Source organism: Hipposideros armiger, unplaced genomic scaffold, assembly GCF_001890085.2.
Source record: "Hipposideros armiger isolate ML-2016 unplaced genomic scaffold, ASM189008v1 scaffold_35, whole genome shotgun sequence".
Lineage (NCBI taxonomy): Eukaryota > Metazoa > Chordata > Mammalia > Chiroptera > Hipposideridae > Hipposideros > Hipposideros armiger.
Window position 1 is genome coordinate 219,477 of NW_017731385.1, and position 23,016 is coordinate 242,492.

At 36.5% G+C, this 23,016-nt stretch overlaps 1 long non-coding RNA gene across 5 annotated transcripts; it reads left to right on the forward strand.

The window, feature by feature from the left end:
• The first annotated feature begins 7,611 nt into the window (after positions 1–7,611).
• Positions 7,612–20,932, forward strand: LOC109380375 (uncharacterized). Of its 5 annotated transcripts, none has more exons than XR_002123454.1 (5): positions 7,612–8,045; positions 10,330–10,390; positions 10,950–11,033; positions 15,750–15,818; positions 20,448–20,823. It is a non-coding gene; the product is annotated as an uncharacterized LOC109380375 (long non-coding RNA). The 5 variants fall into 5 exon arrangements; XR_002123455.1 differs by lacking the exon at positions 7,612–8,045 and adding an exon at positions 8,291–8,369 and having other exon boundaries at positions 20,448–20,932; XR_002123458.1 differs by lacking the exon at positions 7,612–8,045 and adding an exon at positions 8,598–8,619 and having other exon boundaries at positions 20,448–20,932.
• The last annotated feature ends 2,084 nt before the right edge of the window (positions 20,933–23,016 follow it).

Below are 23,016 nucleotides of genomic sequence, written 5' to 3' on the forward strand. Positions count from 1 at the left end.
CATCTAGCAACCATCAGTTTTTTCTCTTTATCTATGAGTCTATTTTTGTTCTGTTTACTCATCTAGTCTGTCCTTTAGATTCCACATATCAGTGAAATCATATGGTATTTGTTTTTCTCAGTCTGACTTGTTTCACTTAGCATAATATTCTCTAGGTCCATCCATGTTGTTGCAAATGGTAAGATTTTATTCTTTTTTATGGCAGAGTAATACTCCAAATGTACCACAGTTTTTTTTATTCAATTGTCTATTGATGGGCATTTCTATTGTTTCCATATCTTGGCTATTGTGAATAGTGTTGCAGTAAACAGGGGTGCATGTATTTTTTTCAAATTAGTGTTTTGGGTTTCTTTAGATAAATACCCAGGAGTAGAATTGCTGGGTCATAAGGTAGCTCTATTTTTAATTTTTTGAGGAACCTCCATGCTGTTATCCATTGTGGCAGCACCAATTTGCAATCCCATCAACAGTGCATGAGGGTTCCCTTTTCTCCACATTCTCGCCAAGACTTGTTTGTTGAGTTATTGATGATGGCCATTCTGACATGAGTGAGGTGGTATCTCATTGTGGTGTATTTTTTTCTGTTTTGTTTTGTTTTTAAGAAGTTAGAAAGTTAACTTAAGAAGAAAGGCATTGTCAGAGAAGTTTCATTGTGGTTTCTATTTGCATTTCTCTGATGATTAGTGACGTTGAGCATCTTTTCATATGTCTATTGGCCATCTGTATGTCCTCTTGGGAGAAATGTCTCTTCATATCCTGAGAGAGTCATATTTTTTTATTGTAGAGGAGGTTCAGAACCCCTGTGGGGTCAGGTAGCAGAGAACGGCCAAGTGCCAGTTGGATCCCAAAGCTGATGATGCCAAGCCCTCTGGGCTTATTGCTGTCCTGCCTCTACCCACTCTCTTCCTAGTGCCTACACCTAGTAAGGAGAAAACACATGAGAAGGAGTCATTCTACTGCACACTAAAATGATAAGAGCCCAAGTAAAGTACCAAGGAGTTCTCAGGATGGAGATACTTCTGGTTGGCTGGTTGGGGCTATTGCATAACATGCCAGCATTCCACAGACTCTGTCCGAGTGCCAGGGGCAAGATCTATTTTTGATCACCGACATACAGGGTATGCCCTACTTTTAAGGAGCTCTAATAAGTAGAAACCTATATTTACGTTAAAAGCACATTAACTTGTAATGAGTTACTTTGGCTAAATCATGTTGAAACTCATTCCAGATCAAGTTCCCCTAATCTAGTCAATGGAATTGGATTTACAGTTGGTGAGGGTTTCGATGGCCTGTTGGGTAGTTTTAGGAGAGCAAATCTTCACTCAGCTGTTATTTGAGCATCTACAACTTTTTGTGCAGTGGCAAACAAAGTGTAAGTCAAGGTCTCTACCTCCAGTAAAGCTACTTAGAGACATGTGATCCATACATCAACAGGCAAATATTAACTTATGATAAGAGTCAATTGACTACTGAATGGCATAGCCATTAACCCATAGAAATTCCAAGGAGGGAAAGCAGTCACTTTGAAAAAGAGAAAACAGAACAGTTTGTGTCAACAGGCATACTCTCATTCATCTTAGTATTATGTTCCTTATAATAAAATCTGGAATATCTTGGTTAGGACACTCAGGAAACTAGTTACACTATCTACTCTCAGGGAGGTGTGTGGAGTGAAGGTGAAAGGTTTTTCACTGTCTACCCTTTAGCACCCTTTGAATTTTGAACCAAGTGTTAACTATTTAAAAAAAATTTTTTTAATCAAAGGATAAAATACATGTGTGCTGCAAAAAAAAAAAAAAAGAAATAGGAACAAATGTTTTAAGAGCGCTACAATCATCATAGGATGCTCCATCAAAAAATAAGCAACCAAGCAAATTCTTACGCAATTTTTAAAGAAACAGGCTCATGAGGCCTAATGGACACATGATAATATGCACTTATTTAAAGCGTACAATCTGATAAGTTTTGACATGCATTTGCATCTGTGAAATCATAAGCACACTGAAGATAACGAACATATTCATTACTTTAGAAAGTTTCTTCATGCCCTTTAAAATCACTGCCTCACGCCTCTCTCTCTACACTCTCTCCCAAACCCAGGCAACCAAAGCACTGGTCATTTCTCTATTAGTGTGCATTTTCTGGAATTTTATATAAATGGAATAATATGTACTCTTTTGTCTGGTTTCTTTCACTGGAGCAAAATTATTTTTGAGATTCATCCATGTTGAGTGTATCAATAGCTCATTCATTAAAAATTGTTGCATAGTATTCAATTTTATATATATATATAAAATATTATATATATAAAATATAATACATATATACATACACACACACACACATATATACACACACACACACACACACACACATATGTATGTATCTATATATCACTTGGGTAAATACCTAGGAGCAGAGTCATATCCTAAGTATGTTTAACTGCTTAAGAAACTACCAAACTTTTCCAAAGTGGCTGTACCATTTTTCATTTTCATCAACAGAGTATGAATGAGAGGTCCAGTTGCTCCACATCCTTACCACCTAGCAGGGTCTTTTTAATTCTCCTTTTTCTATGTCTGCAGTTATAACTCACTATGGTTTTAATTTGGATTTCCCCAGTGACTAACGATATTGAGCATCTTTTCATGTGCTTATTTGTCATCTGGCTATCTTGCTTGGTGAACTGTCTCTAAAAATTTTGCCCATTAAAAAAAAAAATTGGGCTATTTGTTTACTATTATTGAATGTTGAGAGTTCATTACATAGTCTGGATACAAGTCCTGTGTCAGATGTGTGATTTGCAAATATTTTGGCCTGTTTTTTCATTTTCTTAACAGTTCCAAAGAAGAGACTTTGTAATATTTATGAAGTTCTTAACTTTTTTTCTTTTATGGCTCATGCTCTCTTCTGGCACTAGGCCTTGTTAACTCTGGCCACCTTGCCCTCCCTGGACTCTGAGCTCCATCTCAATTTAGGGAGATTACTGTGCTCTGCCTGAGCTACCCCCACTCCTCCCCCACCCAACTGAAAACAGGAAGTAAACTGGGGCAATGATAGTGTTTACCTCTTTTGTTTCCGGTACTCAAAAATCACAGTCCTTTGTTGTCTGATGTCTAATGTCTTAAAAACTCTTGTTTCTTGTGTTTGGTATGTTTTGTCTCTGGGTGACATCTAAATCTGGTTCCTCATACTCCATGTTGGCTGGGAAGCACATGTTACCTTACACTTCTTTTGAAATTTAATAAAAACTGTTCTTGAGTGAAAGGGAAAGAGCATTTCCAATGAAACGTGTGCTCGTGGAAAACGGTCTGGCTTCAAGATGGAAATCTGAGTTCAGATGCTAAGGCCAAACATGAGAAAAGATGCACTCTTACCTTGAATTGCTTGAATGGGTTGCAGGAGGCCTGTGAATCTCCAAAACTATATGAAAACTGTGAAGGTGGATTGTGCATTTTTCTGAGATGCCTAAAGATTTCATTAGATCTCAAAGGCGTGGATAATGCAAAAATGATTATTCACCAGTACTCTAAGAAAATCAAATTTTAAATGACATAGGGATTTAAGTTAACATTTCCTTCTGAGTTTATGACTTCAAAAAAAGAAAGAAAGAAAAGAAAAATCTATGTTTAGTGCAGTTTGGGGACGGAGCAAAATTAGTTGCATGCAAACCATCTGCCATTTTCTCCTAGCACTCATTGGCAGATATACACATAGTTGCCTCTTTTATTTCCTTCCTGCTTCAACTAAAATGTAACCTCCTCAGAGAGGCCTTCCCTGACCACTCCACTGAAATTAGGCTCCTTCATAACACTTCTCAGTACCTGGTATTTTCTTATTTGTGGACTTTTGCTTCACTAGAACGTAAGCTCCATGAGAACAGGTACCCCAGGCCGTGCAGCATCTCGTTTCTGAAAAAGTACCTGGTACATGCAAGAAGCTCAATAACTGTGCGCGGAGATAATATTTTGAATAGCAAATAAGCTTCAACTCTGTGTGCAATGTACCCTGGGAAAAAGAAAGACTGCCATGTGTGAAGGAGCAGGGTGTATATAGAAATAAGATAGAATCTGTGTAAGTCATGCAGACAAGGAGGCAGCGAGAGGACCTGCAAAGAGCAGGAACAGAACTACGGGAATCTGGAAAGGCCTGTATTTGAAAATTGTGTCTTTGATTTGAGTCAAGGTTATTCTGGGTTTTCGCTGAGCCTCTCTAATGAGCTGGGTTGACCATCTAAAGGAGACAACCCAGGCAAAGATGGACACAGGGGACAGGGAAACAGGGAGAAAAAAGCAGACCCTGCAAGCATCTCTGCCTCTTTAATTGCTACCTGAGAAGAGGAGGGCAGAGAAGGGAAAACAGACCTGGGGAGCTCTAGGGAAGGAGGGAGCACCATGGGAAGCCCTGTGCTGCAGTGTGTTAGACCCTGTTCCACTGGCAATGGAAGCTGCTTCCCCATTCCATGTGTCAGGAATCCTTATCATCAACTAGGGATATTTCAGGTGCCTGTTACTTCCCTGGAGGTACTGACCTGTATCAGTGTTATATGATCTTTATTTTGTTAAGAAAAAAAAAAAAGTTAATGGTGTTTATTGTGACAAATGCAGCTGACACAGATGATTAAAAAAAAAATTACCTTCCTCTCTAATAGTTAGTGTCAGCTTTCCGCTCAGCAGATATTTGAGTTTAGTTTTTTTCTTTTATTTCTTTCATTAAAAAACGTTGTGCATTCACATAGTTCAAAATTCAAAAGTCACGGAGGGGTATAGAGTGGAAAGTGCTCTCTCCACCCCTATTTTCCACCCTACCTCTGAGGTCTTCTTGGAGGAGACCAGTGTAAACAGATCCTGTCACATTCCAGAAGTAGTCTCTGCCCATCCAGGTTTTCTTTTGGACACAATTAAATAGGACCAGAAATACTCAGAGCACCTGCAGAGGCCTTTCCTCCAAGTGAGCCAAGGCTTAAAGAAACAGCAGTAATAGGAGCCTGCAGGACCAGGGGAGGGAGGGATCGCCTCTGGGCTCAGTGACAGATCACTTAGCATGAAAAGGAACCAACTGTGGAGGGGGTAGGATGTGGTCGGCCAGGTGTCAGGTGCTTTTAATTTAGGACAAAGCTAGTCTAGCTTTAAAGGGATGGCTGAAGACATGGTATAGATATGGCCAAAGAAATCATGGGTGTCACGTGTGATAGGGAATCAAGTTTCAATGTGACCGACAAGGACCTTCTCTGAAGGAGGGCATTGTGTGGGATGTAAGCTTGGGAGAAGAAAGCTGTTTTATGTGAGTCACCCAAGGTGTATGTTTATAAGGGCCTCACTCCACAGTTGAACTATGGGGGTCCACAATCAAAGAACGCACAAAACAAGAGAGCTAGATGTTCCCAGCTGGCATGCCAGGAGATTGACAATAATGGGATGGGGCCCAGGCCTGGGAATTAAGTTAGAATGAATCTGACATTTCCCATTGGAGGGAGGCCCAATTCTGAAAGTGGAAGCCTTCAGAGAAGTAGGGGAGGAAGGGGCAGGCAAATCAGGCAGTTCCACACAACAGAAGATCCAACTGAACCTATATGGATCAAGAGGCAGTCTTCAAAAAGAAACTGGGGAAGGCAGAAGGGAATGGGTCTGGAGCCTGGCTACCTGGGCTCACTCAATCCTGGTTCTAATACTTAGCCGTGTGAACCTGGGTAAGTTATACTCCTTGTGCATCGGTTTCCTAACAGATAGTACACAGAGATAATAATAGTCTCTCCTAGGGGTGTTATGCAATGAACTGAGTTACTCTACAATGAGGGCTTAGAACAATGCCTGGCACATAGCTAACTCAATGCTTCTCAGCCATTACCACTTTTAATAAAAAGGCCTGTTCAGGCCTGTTTTGCTGGCACAGAACTACTTGGTGATGAATCTGGAAACGCAGAATCACAGATGGATATTTCAGGTAGTGGTAGGAGGGGAAAAGGGGTGTGAAGACTAGCACAGCAAAAACACCAGGAAGAATGAGGGGAAAAGGGCGGGGCTTTTTCAGAGAAAACAATCTCCTTGCTGGTTTCCCTGTTCAAAGCTAGACTGTGTAAGGGAATGTCTCTTGGAAATTAAATGGAGAAAGTTTAATTTCAGTTAAAGAAGCATTCTTCTTGTGTGCCCATGTAGAACTCAAATTACATTACTAAGGAAGAGTGGCCAGGTTACACAGAAGGAACCCAAGACCTGTAACTTGGGAGATTTGGGTTCTAGTCCTAGCTCTGCCATAAGTATCGGATGCCATATTGAGGCAAGTTCATGAACGAACAACTGTGTCACTTTTAAAAGAAGGGGTCATTACTAGTTACTAGGCCCAGTTAGTAGTTAATATCCTTTGATTGTAACCCAGGGGCAGGGTCTCAAGAAAACTTCAGAAGCTGCTCACCTAGGCCTAAGCCCCTTCCCCTCAAAAAATCCTTTAAAACTAAGAGCATCTAGGGTTCCTTTCCTTTACTCCATGTCCCTTGCCAAATGGAGCAAGATTTCTAAAATGCTGGCAGTGGGAGAGAGCCACCTTTTTTTCTTTTCCCATTCATTTCAGGTAAGTTTGGGTTTTTAGTTATTCCTGTGGTCTGCCTAGAGATGCTTCCAGACGGAAGTAGGAAGAAATAATGAAAAAAGGAAGATTTGCTTAAAGGAAATATGGGGTTTTGCCTGATTGTCTGGGAGGCTGGACAGGGTGATTGTGATTGCTCAAACTACCCATTTAACAACTGCCCTAGAAGGTGAAATCTGGCCCAACCAGGATTATGAGATTACAATTCATTAAAGACTCAAGACACTGGACATACTAACAGGCTGCCTCGCATAAATGGGCAACAGGAAGCTTACAAACCCTCAAATCAAAGGCATCTCAAGTCAGATATTGGGCTGGGGCATGCGCTGGTTATACCACCACTGGCTCTGACTCTGTGACCCTGAGTGAAGGCCTGGTCGTTTAGAAGAAAAATCTTGAGTCCTATGACTGAAAAGATATGGCTGCTTGCCCAAGGACTATGAACCCGCGTCTTGTTCGCTCGTCATCCTGTCAGTCATTTTCTTTTTTTTTTTAAGAATACAGAAGTCTGAACTCGAATCTCGAGCTTTTTCCAGAGTAGAAACCCGTATTTCCAGAGCATTGTACTAATAATACTGGCCAGGGTAACTCGCGCTAGCAACGCCCCCCCCCCACAAGTCAGCCCCGGGGGTCCGCACTGCGGGGCGCAAAGGAACTGCTCAGCTTCAAACCCTACGGTTTCATCACCAGCCAATCCCTGGCCGGTGCCCCTCCAGAAAACCAGAAACACCTGGGTGAAGTAAATGACACTAAGGCCAGCCTATCTGCGCGGAGGCGGCTAAAGGGGTAGGGTCAGAACTAACCAATAGTATCGAATTCGCTGTTGTTAGAAGGGACGGAGACGTCAACCACTGTGCGTGGTGCCGCTTCTGGGAAGGCGTGGCGGGAAGCTTGCGGAGCCAATGGCCGCGGTGGGCGGGCGGTAGCGCGCGTGCGCGCTGGGACCTGGGGCTGCGGGCGGGAGGCGGGAGGGTGGAGGAGGGGAGCGGCCAGGAGCGCAGCGGAGCTGCTGTCGCCGCCGCAGCCGCCGCTGCAGCGAAGAGGCCATGTTGTGTGGTGTGTGGGGCGGGGGGAGGAGGAGGAGTAAAGCCGAGAGAGGAGACGGGAGAGAGACACCACACACACACGGCACAAGATGGCCGGAGAGGCAGCAGCACGCCGAGCTGTCAGGCGTTCCGCTGCGGCCGCGGGACCCGCCGGTCGGCGGGGACGTGTCCCCGGGCGGCCCTCAGGTCCGCGGGGGCGAAGCGGCCGCGGCTGAGGCGAGACTGGCCGCGCGCCGGGGTCGGGTCCCGCGGCAGAGGCGCCCGGAGCGGCCGGGCCCACGACGCCGAAAGCGCCGCTGCGGCAGCGGCCGCGGAGGCTCCCCGGGGCCCTGGCCGCTCGATCAGGCGCCGGCGGAAGCCCGGCGCGGGAATTGGATGCAGGCGACCTCGAGGTGCCGGCAGCCGCGCTTGGACCCGGTGAGTGGCTCCCCGGCCCCTTTTATTGTCCTTTGTCCTTGGGAGGAAAACCAAAATGTCCTTGAACGCGCGAGCAGGAGGGGCGGCGGGCCGGGCCTTGCTGGCCGGCTCTCCAACAACCCACCGGCGTCGCAGGCTGGCTCCCCAGGCGGGGAGCGCCGCGGGGCCCAGGGCCGGGGGACGCGGGGGCCTCGCTGCGGACCCTGCGGTGGGCGGGGGGCGGCCTCACTGCCGGGACCGGCCCCGCCGGGAAAGGGGCGGCGGCGGGTGACTGCCGGCGGGAGCCCGAAGGGGACCGCGAGAGGAGAGCCCTTTCTCGTCCTGGTGAGTTATTGTGGATATTTAGGGTAAAAGAAAAAAATCCCTTTCAGGTTCTCCAACGGGGGACCTTTTTAACCTCTTTCCGGTAAGGTGGGACCTCATCTTGATGGTCGAATTTAAAAGAACAATGGAACCTTGGCTACGTTTAAAGAAAAATAAAACTTGGGGCTTTTTTTTTTTTCCCTTTTGGGTGTTGGCTCTTAACTCTTTCAAAGCCGATTTTGAAAACGGCTGCAGTATTACAGATGAGAAGGTACTTGCTGCTTATTAAAACCTTTATGACGTTAAGGTTGTCTTTTAAAAACGCAAGTTGGAGGAGCGCTTCTGGTATTTCAAAAATTACGAAGACAAGTTTACTATAACGTCAAGGCTGTTTAATGGAAATAGATTTTAATTACGGTGTTAGATGATGACGTGTGATTAATGTAGTTTATTTTGCCAAGGTTATTTGACATTCTGATGTTTGAATAATGGTTAAATATACTGTTTGGTACTTTTTAGAAGGTCATAAGGAGCCCGTTATCTGTAACTTATCATACCTGAATGTTAGGACGTACTTGGGTCAGTTCCTAGACTTTTAAAAGTTTATCATTTTGTTATTTTTAGAAGTAATCTATATCATCACAAGCCGTGGTGGACAGAACTTTTACAAAGGAATATTCTGACACCAAATCTCTTTGTGAAGTTACTTTCTCTTAGTGTAAATATTAAAGTAGGACTGCTCTCGTAATGGGAGAAGAAGAGGAGCCATATTTGTTGCATGCATGAAAATCTAGATATGCTTAAAAGAGAACAATATTTTAATAATATAGATAGGTTTCCAAAAATTTGCCGAGGACGTTGCATAGTCTGTCGATTTGAAAAATTGAGAAGAGTTTTTAGGTTTAATGGTTTGAAGAACAAACCACAAATGCAAAAACCTTTGTGTATTTTTAGAATATATTTGTCTTCATTCTGCGGTAGCTCTTGTGTCGTAAAGGTGCAGATTTATGTAAAAGTAGTGTTGGGCAAATTTACCCAGTATTTGCAAAATCAAAAATACTGATGTAATCGACCATATTTCTGAGGGTATGTTTGTCAGTAAAATTGTTTTATTTTTTGAATAGCATTCATATAGTGCTACATTTTGTATCAGTTGCGCATATCTTCATTTTACAGAATCTGTTATTTAAGAACCAATTTTGGTTTTTCAAATAAGCATTTTTGAAATTTTTGAACACTAAATGTGGTTTAAAATGAATATCCTGAATTGGTATTTCAGGATCCTTTTTGAATAGTGAAATGCAAAATAATTGCTGGCAGTTTGACCTCATAAGATATTTTTACATGAGTAATGGGGGAAGAAAGAGACTGAAAAATATTCGAGACCCTGGTTTGAAATTAAATAAAGGTCATAGATATTATGTTTTATACTTGCTTAAAAGACAAAGCTAATATCCCACTTGGTGAGATCAAATAACTTGTGGTTTAAAAATTTAAACTAACCAGTGGCCATTTTAACTTCACTAATTTCTCCTGAAAGAGTTAATTTTCAATTGCTCATAATTTTAAAAGATATTTCTAGATGGTAAGGGAAATATTAAGAGTTCACCCTTTAAAAATGTTAAACTTTTCCTTTGTTTTTGTGTATTACCTGGCATCAAAAGAAGAAAAAAATTAAAAACAAGATCATAATCTTAAATCTGATCAAAGATGTAAATCTTCTGTATTTTTTAATTTCAATGCCTTAATCTCAAATGTTTGTGCATGTAACCAAAAGATGAGGAAAACAAAGACTGATAGCTGTTAAGATACGAAATAACTGCAACCTTAAACATTCAGGTAGTATGTGGATGAACCATCTCTTAAATTTATCCGTATATCGTGTCTGTGGACTATATTCTCATTTTTTCATCACGCTGAAACTTTGGCCAAGAATGTTTAAAAATCAAAACATTGATATCTTCCTTTTTTTTTTTTAAAGGTAACTGACAGGATTAAAATTAAATTTGGTTGATGGTGGTTCTGAACAGCTCTTATTTGAGGTAAGACTGCGTAAATTTTTATTACTTTGACATAAAAATAAAACTTATTAGGTTCTGTTTTTGTTCTTTGATAATTTGTATTTCCAGTAAGCAGTGGTTATGAATCTGAAATCTCTGGAATAATTTTACAAAGCCTTTAAACCTGTTCATTTGAATGAAAAGTATGTGCATAGCCATTGTAACTTAACATGCCTTTTGAATAGTTTAAAATACTGGAGGTCCTTTATGCCTTTGTTTAATGTTGGGAACAAGAAAAGACTGATTATATTTTGAGGAAAACCATGAAGCAAGGATACTTTTTTTTTTAGCTCTCATATACTGTAAAAAACAATTTTAATCTTTTAAATATTTAAAGAAATAAATTTTTTGGAAAACTTGAGCTAGTATACTATTCATATTAATGAATTTCAGGGAAGAGGATTTTTAAAATCAGGTTTTGTGAGCATAGATTTTAGTTTTTGTTTCTTTCATGTAAAAAGTTTTAAAACCCTTATTCCTGCTTGCTATTAGTTGTTGCATCAATAAATTGTTTAGAATGTTGTTTTTTTTCCCCCAAAAGATACGCCATTTTGAAGACTGAGACTGGAGTTTTATCCTTGGGGATAAAGGAAATCTTTGTGAAAGTCTGTATTTTATATAGCAAGTAAGTAAATGTTTTTATCGACCATCTGAAATGTAAATGCTACCACTATTTGAGCACGGAAATATGACTAAAGTTTGTCAATGACACTTAAATTCTTGAGTATTCATCTTGAAATAGGGATAAGAAAAAGCCCATCAAATTCCATTTCCTTACATCAAAGCATTTTTGTATTAATATTAAAATAGTTGATACATGTAATTTCTGTTAGAGCCGTAAGACGTTCAAAACTTGCCAATAAAATGGTGCTTCAGGATTACGGTTAAGTCAGTAGTTGAGTCATCAGAATTATAGGTCTTTACAATCTGAAATGTACATTCTTTAGGCATTTTTTTGATGCTGCTGATGACATTTTAATAATGGCCTAGAATTTTTGCGTTAGCTGATCTTAGGATTCTTAAAAGAAGTATATTTCAAAAAAACCCTACATTTCAAAAAACTAAATAGACATTTTCATGTTCTAGCTACTGCTTAATGGTTTTAAATATTCATTTTACCCACTTTGATGAGTTTGTTTTTAAACATGTACAAAAATGAGTTATAGGAAACCAGAATAATGCATCTAAAGAGACCTCCATAGCTTAGTAATTACTTTTATATCTTAAAGGAAGTATTTTCAATATACACACAATACTTTTACATCTTAAAACTAGATACGTGAGTGGGAAAAAAATAGGCCCACTGATAATTTTTAGAAAATATTCCTTATAAGTTAACACTGAATGTGGGAATTAATGTCAAGCCAGTATTACTAAGGGATTTACCAGAGGAAACATGTAATGTATTAACAGATGTCTTGGGAGATTTTAATAGCTAAATAACAATTAAGGGTAAGTTTACCTTTGTCTTTGAAATTCATGTGGAAAATTTTTTATCTGTTGGTGGTTGCTTATTCTGTTTGCTTATTAGGTGATAAGGGTAATTTATTGCCTTTACTTGAGCTTAATTTTTCCTTTCCAGTCGTTTTGCAATTTGATCAAATTGGGTTTTTTATGGTGTGCAAAAGAAAACGGAATGTTAGACCTTTAGTGTTTTAAAGGTATAATACACGCAAAAAATTCAAAATACCTGTTATCCCCCGCTTCTTTAACACAAATGCCACTTATGTTAAAAGATTGGATATTAGATTGTCATTCAGATGTGGTTGAGCACTTAAAGAAATTGAGAAGTATGCCTCTTAAGACACAAATGTATGTGAAGCATAATTTACATAAGTTTAACTTGGCAATAAATTTATAATGGCCTACCAGTGGTGTAATTTGACCCATAAAATACAAAGTGAAAGGCTTGAAGGTTAAAAATGTTAAATGAAGATTTTTATCTTTTTTTACTTCAGTATCAATAATTAGAAAAATCTAAGTAATATAGGAACTTCTAAATTGATCCCCAGTCTCATGGAATACAACTTTTATCACCAATAAGATTAAGGATTATGATAGATCACATTTAAAAAAGGCCTCATGTACTTCAACTTCCATGATAGTGCTTACATTCAGTGTTTCGTTTGATATTTACTATTTGAGCTTAAGCTTATATAATAGGCAACATTTTTGATGGGTAAAAATAATGGACACATGAAGGCAAATATAAACACAGACACTACCTTAAATTACTATATTTCATGAGAAAAGTAATTTATTTAGTTCAGTACTATTTTCTACTTAGACAAACTGATAAATGCTTAAATATTCGCTTTTAATTTAGCATCTTGCATTAATTCTTGAATCATTTAAAAAAAATCACCTGATTAAGTTGGTGATGGGGTTATATTGCATTTTTTATGGTATTAACTGTTTAAAAAATTACCTGAACTTTTACAAAAATGAAAGAAGCCATGTTTATAGTTAATCACAACGTTTTCATGAACCACAACATGACACTTAGAAGCTAAATTATGTGAAATAGGTAATGTTGAATATAATTTTTTTTTTCCCAAGTTTAGTTTACTCTTATTTAGTTTCTTGGTTATTTGGGGACAACTCTGTCTTCCAAATTAATGAGAGGTAGAGGTGTGTGATAGAGTAGAAAATAGAACTGAGACTCAACAATCAGGAGACCAAGCTTAGCCCTGTAACATTGACATTTTATTTACTGTATAATTTGGTCTTCTAGTTTGTATAAAATACTTGGAGTTTCCAATCTCTTAAGATGCCTTTTAGCTCTTAAATTCCGTGATAAAAAGTAAGGAGTGTCTAATTCTCTCACACAAACTGAAGAATAGTTTTTGCATCGCAAATTCATGTATATTCTGTGATGAAAGTATTAGAATAACATGAAACCTGGGCAATAATGTACCCGACTTGCTTAATTTGAAGCATTCCAAAATATTAATAAATAATATAAATACAGACATATTGGAAAGTTGATCTTAAAAAGCATTTAAGGTGTGAAGTTGTCTTTAAACAATTAAAATGTACAATGCTGCAATAAAAGCATTGTTTGAATTTTTAAAAATAATTATTCAGTAAATAGATTGAAAGTTTAGTGTATTTAATGAAACGTTTGCAACTGACCATTAGGATTGTAAATGAGGATTTATAGTTTACATGTCTGACATAATCTACTTAATTTCCTTTAAGAAATTTCTATACTTCAAAGGTAGATCCTTGTTTTATCAGCTATTTTTCCTTTACAGATCGAGTGGCTCAATACAAAGTTTTAATTTTCAAAATGACTCTTATTTCTGAATGTAATTATTCATTACAATTTAAATTCAAGGGCATTATAAACCTTGTGAATAAAAACTGACTTGATTTTTTTTTTTAATGTATCATTGAAGTAGCATTTTTCTACAACAATTTGATAGTTTTGATTTAAACGTTGTGTAAACCTAGTTTTGTGTTTTGAAAAAATAACCATTGCTTTGAAACTAAACCATTTGTTTGAAATGGAATATTTCCCAAGCAATTATACCCTTGATGGATACTACACAGTAATCATAATCATTTTAATTTAGATGATGCTGGGTATTTTGCCTAACTTTAATGGTGTGTGAGTTGCCTTGTGGCAAAGTTTTCTAATGATTTTATCACTACCATATTTTTGTGGAAGATTTACATTTATTTCATAGTGCTCTCAGATTTTTTTCTTAATTTAAATGTTAAAAATTGTTTTAAGGACTTTAAAAGGTGACAATCAGATATTCTAAGAAAAGCACAAATGGGCTAATAATGACAATGCAAGACTACTAAAACTGTCTTTACCTCCTATTATAAAAGGACCAGCGATCAAAAGGATTATTTATATTATACCCACAATTTTATATTAAATGAGAACCTATAATACTGCAAAATATTAAAGATAAGTAGGAATATGAACAAAAGCAACTTTTAATCTGCTTAAGCTGAACTCAGCTTTCTCTCCCTGCAAAGGCGGGCAGAGTACTACTTTGTTAATTTTGGGGAAGGTGGTGGCATGGTAGATTACATTGGTACCAGTAATTTTTGTGATGGCACAAAGTGAGATCCAATTCCTTTTCTGTTTTTTGGTGAAGGGAGATCCTGGAGGTAAATATTTGTACTGGTAGGTAGCTTTTTTTATAAGCACATTATCAGAGCAAGTGAAAGAGATTTATTTCTCTCAGACATTTCTTGGACCAATATTCCTTAAGCCAATTCCTCTCTTCTGTTAGAGGTTATATCAGCTTATTTTACTTGGTTGGTTTAAGATTTCTTCGTTCAGAAAATCCTCTCTTCCTTCGAAGGTCGTATTAAATTTGAAAGCTAAAAAATGTTTCTTGTAAATTGCTTTGTCAACTTGGTTAGAGATAATTTTGAAGCAGATCTTTGCTTTACTCCTTGATTATGAGTAGTCAGGAAGACTAAAGGAATTTAGATGTGGTAAGAAAATCAGGAACTTGCTTTATAACTTGAAACTTTAGTAATGGAAAGGCATTTGGGTAGCTTAGTTTTAACTTAAATCCTAAACTGTTCTTTTGCTTTCTAAAATTTCTTAAATTGCTATACTTTATATAGAACTTGTCAGTAGCTCTTGGTAGCCCAACATATTATTGTGTTATAATCAACACATCGGAGCAGGGCTGACTAAAAAAAGTGTATACCTGTATTCAGAAGGTATTTGAGATATGAGGGACAAATCTTCCATGTTTAGTTTATGAGCTATTTCAGTCTAGTGTAAAGTATGGATATGGTGTTTTTGTTATCAAGTACGTATTTTAGAAAGGGTTAGTATTTGAGTTGAGTAGGTCAGTACAGTTAGTAAAAATAGTTTGAAATTGTGCCTAAGGGTTCCTTTCTAACATTTGACTTATAATAGTGTTGATTAAAGTACAGGATAGTGTAAAATAATGTGATGTAATGTTAAAAGTGAGAAACATGGTCTTGCAGGTAGGTAATGGAAGTTTTTCTTTAGAAGTCTTAAAAGTACATTAGATGAAATACCAGAAGATAAAATAATTCTGTAATGTTAAAGAGTGCCCACTAGATCCACCTGGGGAGCCCAGATTTTTACCTGTTCTGTTGGAGTTTTTGGGGATGGAGATTTAGACATATGCATGTTTTTATAACAATTTATTGTACACATGAGCCTCCTGTACAGCCAAATTTAAGATCCTCTGGATTAGAACTTTTTTCCTTGGATTATATTGTTCATAAATACACATGTCTTGGTCTTATAAGACGTTTCTGAATAAAACGTGGCATTTTAATCTATTTTTGTTTTTGTCTATGCATAAAATTACATTCTTTTTGTTTTCTGCAGAAATGTGAATCCTGAGACTGAATTTCTAAAGGGCCTGTACAACGTAATAGATGTTGGTGGAAGCATTTAGTAAGTTTTATTCAATTTAAATGTTTAATCTTTTTTAATTTTAAATATGACTGGAAATTTTGAGTGAGTCAGAATTCTGAACATATGAAAGGGTTTAGTGAAGCACAAAGCAGTGCAAAAATATAAAACCAACATGGTGTGTGAAGTTTATTAAAATTTTGCTTATTAATTTACTCCAACCTATTATTTATTCCACATAAACTAGGGCAAAAGTGCAATGCAGGGAAACCCATGTTTGAATATGCTTCTAACACCACCGTAGGTCTGGGTGTTGGTAGACTGCCCCATTCTTAAAAAGAAAGTTTTATTGGAACACAGCTGTGCTCATTCACACACAGATTGTCTGTTTTCCCACGATAGCTAGGGTTGAGAATGGTTGTAGTGTAGTGAATGATCACAAACCCTAAAATATTTAGTCTTGTCCTGTACAGAAGAAAACTTTCCTAGCCTTGTCCTAGATTAGTCTCTATTATCAACTTGACCTATGTACCACTCAGAAACCTTTGGGTTTTCTTTTGGTCATACTTCTAATGGATTTCAATGTAGTAATTCTAATAAATTAATTCTGAATTTTCCTTAAACTTGGAAGCCCAACAAAAAGTTCTAACACTAGTGTAATTCTCTAATATTACTATGGAATAGTTTTTCTAACTCCCAACCTGAGAAATAGTGGGAAAAGAGTTAGTGGTAAGGCTCTATAAAGGAATTTGTTTGGATGAATTCTCAAAAGGGTCTATTTATTATTGACAGAACTTTTTAGGTAAGATGATTATATGCTAGCTTTTGGTTGAGCATAATTAGTTTTGAATCACATTTGGGAATCTAGATTCTAGATAATTTTTGCTTCTAATTACTACTTTGACTTCCGTTGTATAAATGGCTACTTAGGACTTGCAAAATAGTAAAGTTCTTTGCTTTTTGATGGGGGATGGTGAGGGCAGAGATGAAAACTTTCCTAATGTAGCGCAATTATTGACCTCATCTTAACATGTTTTAAAGGCCTGGCATATAGTAGATGCTCAATAAATACTTGTTGACATATTGTATATAGTTTCTCTTAAACATTATCAACTAGTGTTTTGGGTCTAATAAAGTGAAATTCATTGTTACAACATAGAAATACTTTAAATGTTAATATTTAAATGTGCCTGAAAACTAATATTTCGACTTAATAAAAATTAAAACTGGCAAGAAACTACAACTTTCAATCCCTTAACATGCAGGTGTCGTGAAGTTTTAAATTAATAAAGACAGTGGGGAATATTTGCTTTGATTGTAAAATCTTAAATCAGATGACTTTATTTTAATTAATCGATCAACAGCTGGCTGGTCTTTTCAGGTCATTCTATAGCTAGTCTTTATGCGTACTTCTATTAGGACCCAGCCTTGTTCATAGAATCCTATTGAGGATTCATGCTATTTGTGGGCAATAAGACCAAATATGTGAACTCACTACTAAATGTTTTCAAATTAAAGACCCAGTACAGAGAAGATTGAAAATAAGTCTCAAGCACCAAGAATCTTAATTACATGATGGGAAGGATCAATCTCTGTTCTGGATTGTAATTTTATATCCACTGTCCCTTTGGTTTTGTAATATAGTATTCCAGTTTTAAAATAAATTACATTGATATAATAAATTGTAGCATTATCAGAGCCACGTATTTTTAAAATTAAGAATCATTAATCGTGTTTTCCTTGTATTCCTTCCTGTCCCCTACATTTTTGTTGCTGTTAGAAATTGGGGGTTTGCTGGGAGGTAGAGGTATGGATATTGTTTCTTTTTAAGGGAGCACCTCTTAAACCCAATCCTTTAATGAATTGCCGTTCACCTAACATTTATTTTGCAATGTCCCAGTGTTTTTGTAACAAATTTACTGAATTAGAATTTAAAGAGAAGACCTTGCTCAATTTTATGTTCTTAATTTCTGGATGTACAATATTTGGGGATTTTAAGAGAACAGTTAAATTTCTACCTTCTGACCACAGTAGGCTTTATCTTTGCTTGTGGGACTTGTTATCTTAGAGCAATTTTCCTTAAGAAGCTATAAACTAGTGAACATCAAAGTAGAAAAAGTGCCCTAATTTTCATAGTATGAGCTTGAAGCTTAGCTTTTGTGTCAAATATAGGAAAGATCTGGGAATATTTGATGATGGACTTCCATATCAAACCATCATTTCTTCAGTATGTCTGTAGTAATTCACAGGTTACTGGAGAGAATAGTAGGGCTTTGATATTTGCACTGATGTTATTTTAGTGCAAGATTAAGTTCTCTAAAGCAGAAAGGGTTTTGTCTATAAATAATTGACTCCATGATCCTATGGATGCTTCACTGATATCATTACTATTGGAATATAAGTTATCTTGATTTAGTAAGGTTAGTTTGTAGATCCCCAAGTACTTTGGTTATTGTGGTACATCAGCTAACATTTATTGAGGTCTTTATATGCCAGGTAATGTGAATGCTATAAATGTACTAATTCATTTAAGCCTCACTACTGCCAAATGAGAGGTAGGTACTGCTATTATTTCTATTTTACAGATGAAGAATTGGATTTTGTTATCAAGAATATTTCCAAGCTCACAGAACTTGTGCCTGCTTTCTTTTTAATTTTTAACATAATTTTGGCTTATTCATAATTTTAGATTTTGTAAGAATTTGGAATTCCATGAAAATAAATGGCTTACTCCTAAAATCCCTCACTGTTCTTTAGGTGTTTTGATGCTTGCCTGAGCACTTTTGCTTATTACCAAGGTTCTCATTTTTGGCTTCTGATTGGCTTTACAGGACTTCGGATTAATCATGGCTTTTTAATGTTAAATAGAATTGTCTTCTTTCTCTTGTAGCATTCTTTTTTTACCATCTTCAATGTATGACAGGTCTGTGTGATAGCATGACCAATATACTAGTATTTTCTAATTTCTATTTTTATCACACAAACTAGTTAGCATTTTATTGAGTAATTTTGGAATGATTTTAATGTCGTTAGGTTTTCTTTTGAATTTTACAAAAATAATTAGTTTTGAAAGAGCCCTTCTAGTTGCTGCAGATGAGATGATATTCGATCCATGAATCACTCAATAAAGCCAATTAGATCTTCAAAAAAATTAGTTTTTAAAAGAGAATTTAATGAGTCCTAGATAAATTTTACCTCTTGTCCTGTGCAGAATACAGAGCATTGATTTATCATTTCATGTACCAAATTGAACAAATTGCTCCTATAGCCATTGAAATGATGTAACTTGATATCAATGCATTAGTGTCATTGTTCATCATAATAGTACTTATATCTCCAGCTTCATTTAGAGGTTGATATTGCATCAAAACAATAGAGATTGGGGTCAAATTGGTTTACAATTACTTTGCAAGAGGAATAATGTTATTTTTATAGTTCTATATAGAAATATGCCTTTAATTTTTAAGGAATGAACAATTCAAGTTGCTACTTTTACTGATGTGGGAATGAAGGAAATTTTAGTTCTTTTAGGCTGGAGAGAAAATCTGCAAAATATATTAAGGAAAAATATCTTGTGTATATTGCTAATGTCATGATACTCATGTTTAGTACTTTTTTAGTATGTGTGGTAGTGTCTCTTGATTAATCAAATAGTGTATTAAGTAGATGTCTTAATTGTATATGGTAGACAACAAATCTAGTTTGAGACAAGGTATTAATTACCTAATGAGCAAAAATGTCCTTATATTGAATAACCTCGTAGTCAGCCACCCAGACTGTATCTAAATTTAGTTTCAGAGGTGCAAAATTTACAAAGACCAAGGCTAAAAACTTACTTGTGGAATTATGTTGATCTGATGAATCAGGATCATTTATTTAATGGTAAAATCTCTGGCTTCCCACTTACCCCTTTAATTCAAATTATTTCAGTAATGGATTTGTTTTTCTATGAGGAACATTTGATGTTCAGGCAGTGGGAGAATTTTATTTGTATTTGAAATCTGATAGCATTTTATGGAAAATATCAAGCCAGGCTGATATTTTGCATTTTTTATCATTTTTTTCCCCTCTAGTGGCTACATAGTTCCTGCGTTCTTAGCTATGTAGCTAAAGATGGTGGCATCTGTATTATCTAAGTGTGTTATCTAAGCAAAATTAACATCTGTTTGGATTGGAAAACTATGCTAAGATACACTGCTTTGGTTTGTTTGTTTTTTTTTTTTTTATCCCTTAAGATTCTTTTACATAATTAGTTTTATTTGAAGAATCTTGGAAAGTTTTCTGCATTGAGATTTAAAATGCATAGTGTTGATGTGAATTAGCTTTCCAGGATTTTTGAATTTGAATTTTTGTTTTTACTTCTCACATAGACAGTATAACAATATTACATTTAACTAGTAAAAATTTATATCTTTACTGCCACTTTTTTTATGGTTACATTATGTATCTGACTGTAGAAGAACTTTGTTAACTCGTGTACAGTCATTCTCATTGAAAAGTTGTGTGTGCAATGCATACAACTTGGAGACAGTTTCATAGTTTAAAGCTGTTACAAAATTAAATCTTTGTGTATGGTAAGAGTATCTTCAAGGTGGGTGGGTGTTCTCTGTTTGAAGGAATAAGATTATTGGTATTCCAACAGCATTTTTTTCTTTTAATGTTTTCATCAAGCACCCAGTCAGCTTGAAGAGTATCAAATGGACCCTCCCACTGAGAAATCAAGATGGCAGCCCACTATGGGAAATAGAGGAAAATGGATTAATACAACAGTGCTGTGATAATATACAACCAAGACAGGGTTCTTTTAACATGGATTTCATGAAATGAATGAAGACAATAGGTTTCTTACCCATCACAAATGGACAGTGGATTTGACTTTCTAAAGACTTTTGTATCGTTAAAACAAATCCATTTTTGACATTTGGAGAAGAAAGATGGTACATTAACAAACATGATAGTTTGTATGCCTGGAATTTTTTTCAGTCTGATTTGTATGAGTATGACCTTGTGGAATGTTAACTTTAATAAAATTTCTAACACTTTAAAATTTCTCAGTTTGGGCTTTTTTTTTTGAGCTGGCGTTTTATTAAATCAAATGTTCAGTTATCACCTTAAATAACACCTTGACCTTTACTTTTGCCCAGCAGTAAAGTGTACAGAATAAAGCTGGTAAAATGGAAATGGTGTGTTTGAAAATGCTTCACTTGGTTGATCAAGAATTTCTCTTTTTAAAATTGTTGAAATTATTTGTGCTTTAAGAGATGGTCATTTGGTTGAAATGCTGTTGTGTTTTCTTCATACATCTTGCAAAATGACTTAACCAATGGGTAATAATAGAATCTTTAAGTTGCCATGTGATTTTAATGAACTTCTAAAACAAAATGCCTTTTTCTTAAAAATTCAGGATGAGCGATACAGTATTTTTCTGAGTCATTTTGTGTTGATGAAAAGGTCTTGTTTACCTATGCTTAATATTGTAAATAAAACGTTTTGTAATAGAATATTCATTTGAACATTTAAATTAATACCTCCTATTGCCTTAGTTAATATTAGGGGAAGAAGTGTTGTATTTATTAGGGAAGTGTCCTTAGGGTATTCATAAAAGGACTTAAAATTTTCTTGGCAATATTGTCTATAATGTACTTTAGGTAGATATGAAGTAGGATTATTATCCTGTATTTTCTTATTCTGTACATTTAGAAAAAATTAAGGACATTGTGTCACAGATTACTTACAGTTGATTTCCAGGTGAATACTGGCATTTTATTTATTGATAATTGACTAATACCAGTTTTAGTGACTATTATAAAGGTGTGGTAGGCTCTACTTTGCTAGACTAAATGAGGTGTTGATGATATTTTACAATTTACAGAGAACAAGGAATAGTTCTTGATTATTAAATTTTTATTTATTCTTTGGTGAGAAATAGTTAACCATATTATGTTTGTGATTAATGTCAATTACCATAGCACACACATCCATGATCAATACATGTGCAGTCTTTGTTCTCTTGATTTGAGGTGGTTGGTCTGTATAAATCAAAAGTGGAATTCTGGATTTTGATTTTGGTACAAAATTATCCTTTATTGAAAGTGGGTTTTGATTATGGAGTTTACATTTACTTAGATGCAACTTGTTGCATTTGTTGGGTATAAATGTAAAATGGATATCCTCTGTGTGGAAACATTGTTCTGGCAGGTTATAATGTTGAGTAAGGGAAGTTTATTTTATTCTTTTTTGGATGTGTGACTGTTTTCTTGGGTTCTTGCTGAGAGAAAAAGTGTTGAATAATTTGTTTTTGGCGTTAGTAATAATTTCGTTTCCATAGGTCCTAACGGTTTTGATATTTGGGAGAATTTGGCCTATGATATTACTTTGATAACTTGCCGTCAGATATGACCAGTTGTTATTAATTTAACCATTGTTGAGATGGGTACATACTTAGACTTTGAAATACAAGGGAAGGGTTGGGATACATGCGTTGTGTTGGTTTTGCAGGTGGAGTTTCTTGGATTTGTTACTTTAAGGTGACCACGGTACTTTCATATTCTTGAATTGAAGAATTTTGTTTTGCCTGAATCAGTGTGGGAAATATATTGTGGTTATGAGATTTTTTGGGCGGTTAAAGTTTGCAAGGTTATACAATGGGTTAAAGAATTTTGGGACAGTACAAAGGAAAATTGAGATTCTCGAATAAAAAGTAGTAGCATTAATTTTTGCTTTAATACAACCACTAGGGAGGCGCTCTTGAGTTGTACCCCTTTCTTCCAATTGGGATGGAAAATTCCCCCTAAAACTTTGTCTTTAGATAATTTTTAGGCTTCATAAAGAAGGCAAAACTTGAGTTTAATTTATGAAATGGAGACTTTGCTTTCACTTGGAAGCCATTTTACCCATGTGGGGGGTTAATTTTGAAAAAGATTAATACTTAAGACGGGCTTAAATTCTCTGAAAATTATCCCTTTTTCAAAATGGCTTGATAAAACACCACTTCCTGTCCAGAGAGGAAGTTATTTTAGCTCAAGGACTGAAATATTTAGCAGATCTTTAGACAAAAGGAACAAATTACATTTCTCTCTGGCTTAAAAAGGGTGCTTTGAGCCAGAGGGGGTTAAGAAACCCTCCCCCCTCCCCCTGATGGGGTGGTCTGGAGGGGCAGGGAGGTGTGGGGGTGGGGGTCCTCAGGCTCCTTGGGATGGAGGATCTCTCTCCTCTTTTTTTTTTTTTTTTTTTTTTTTTT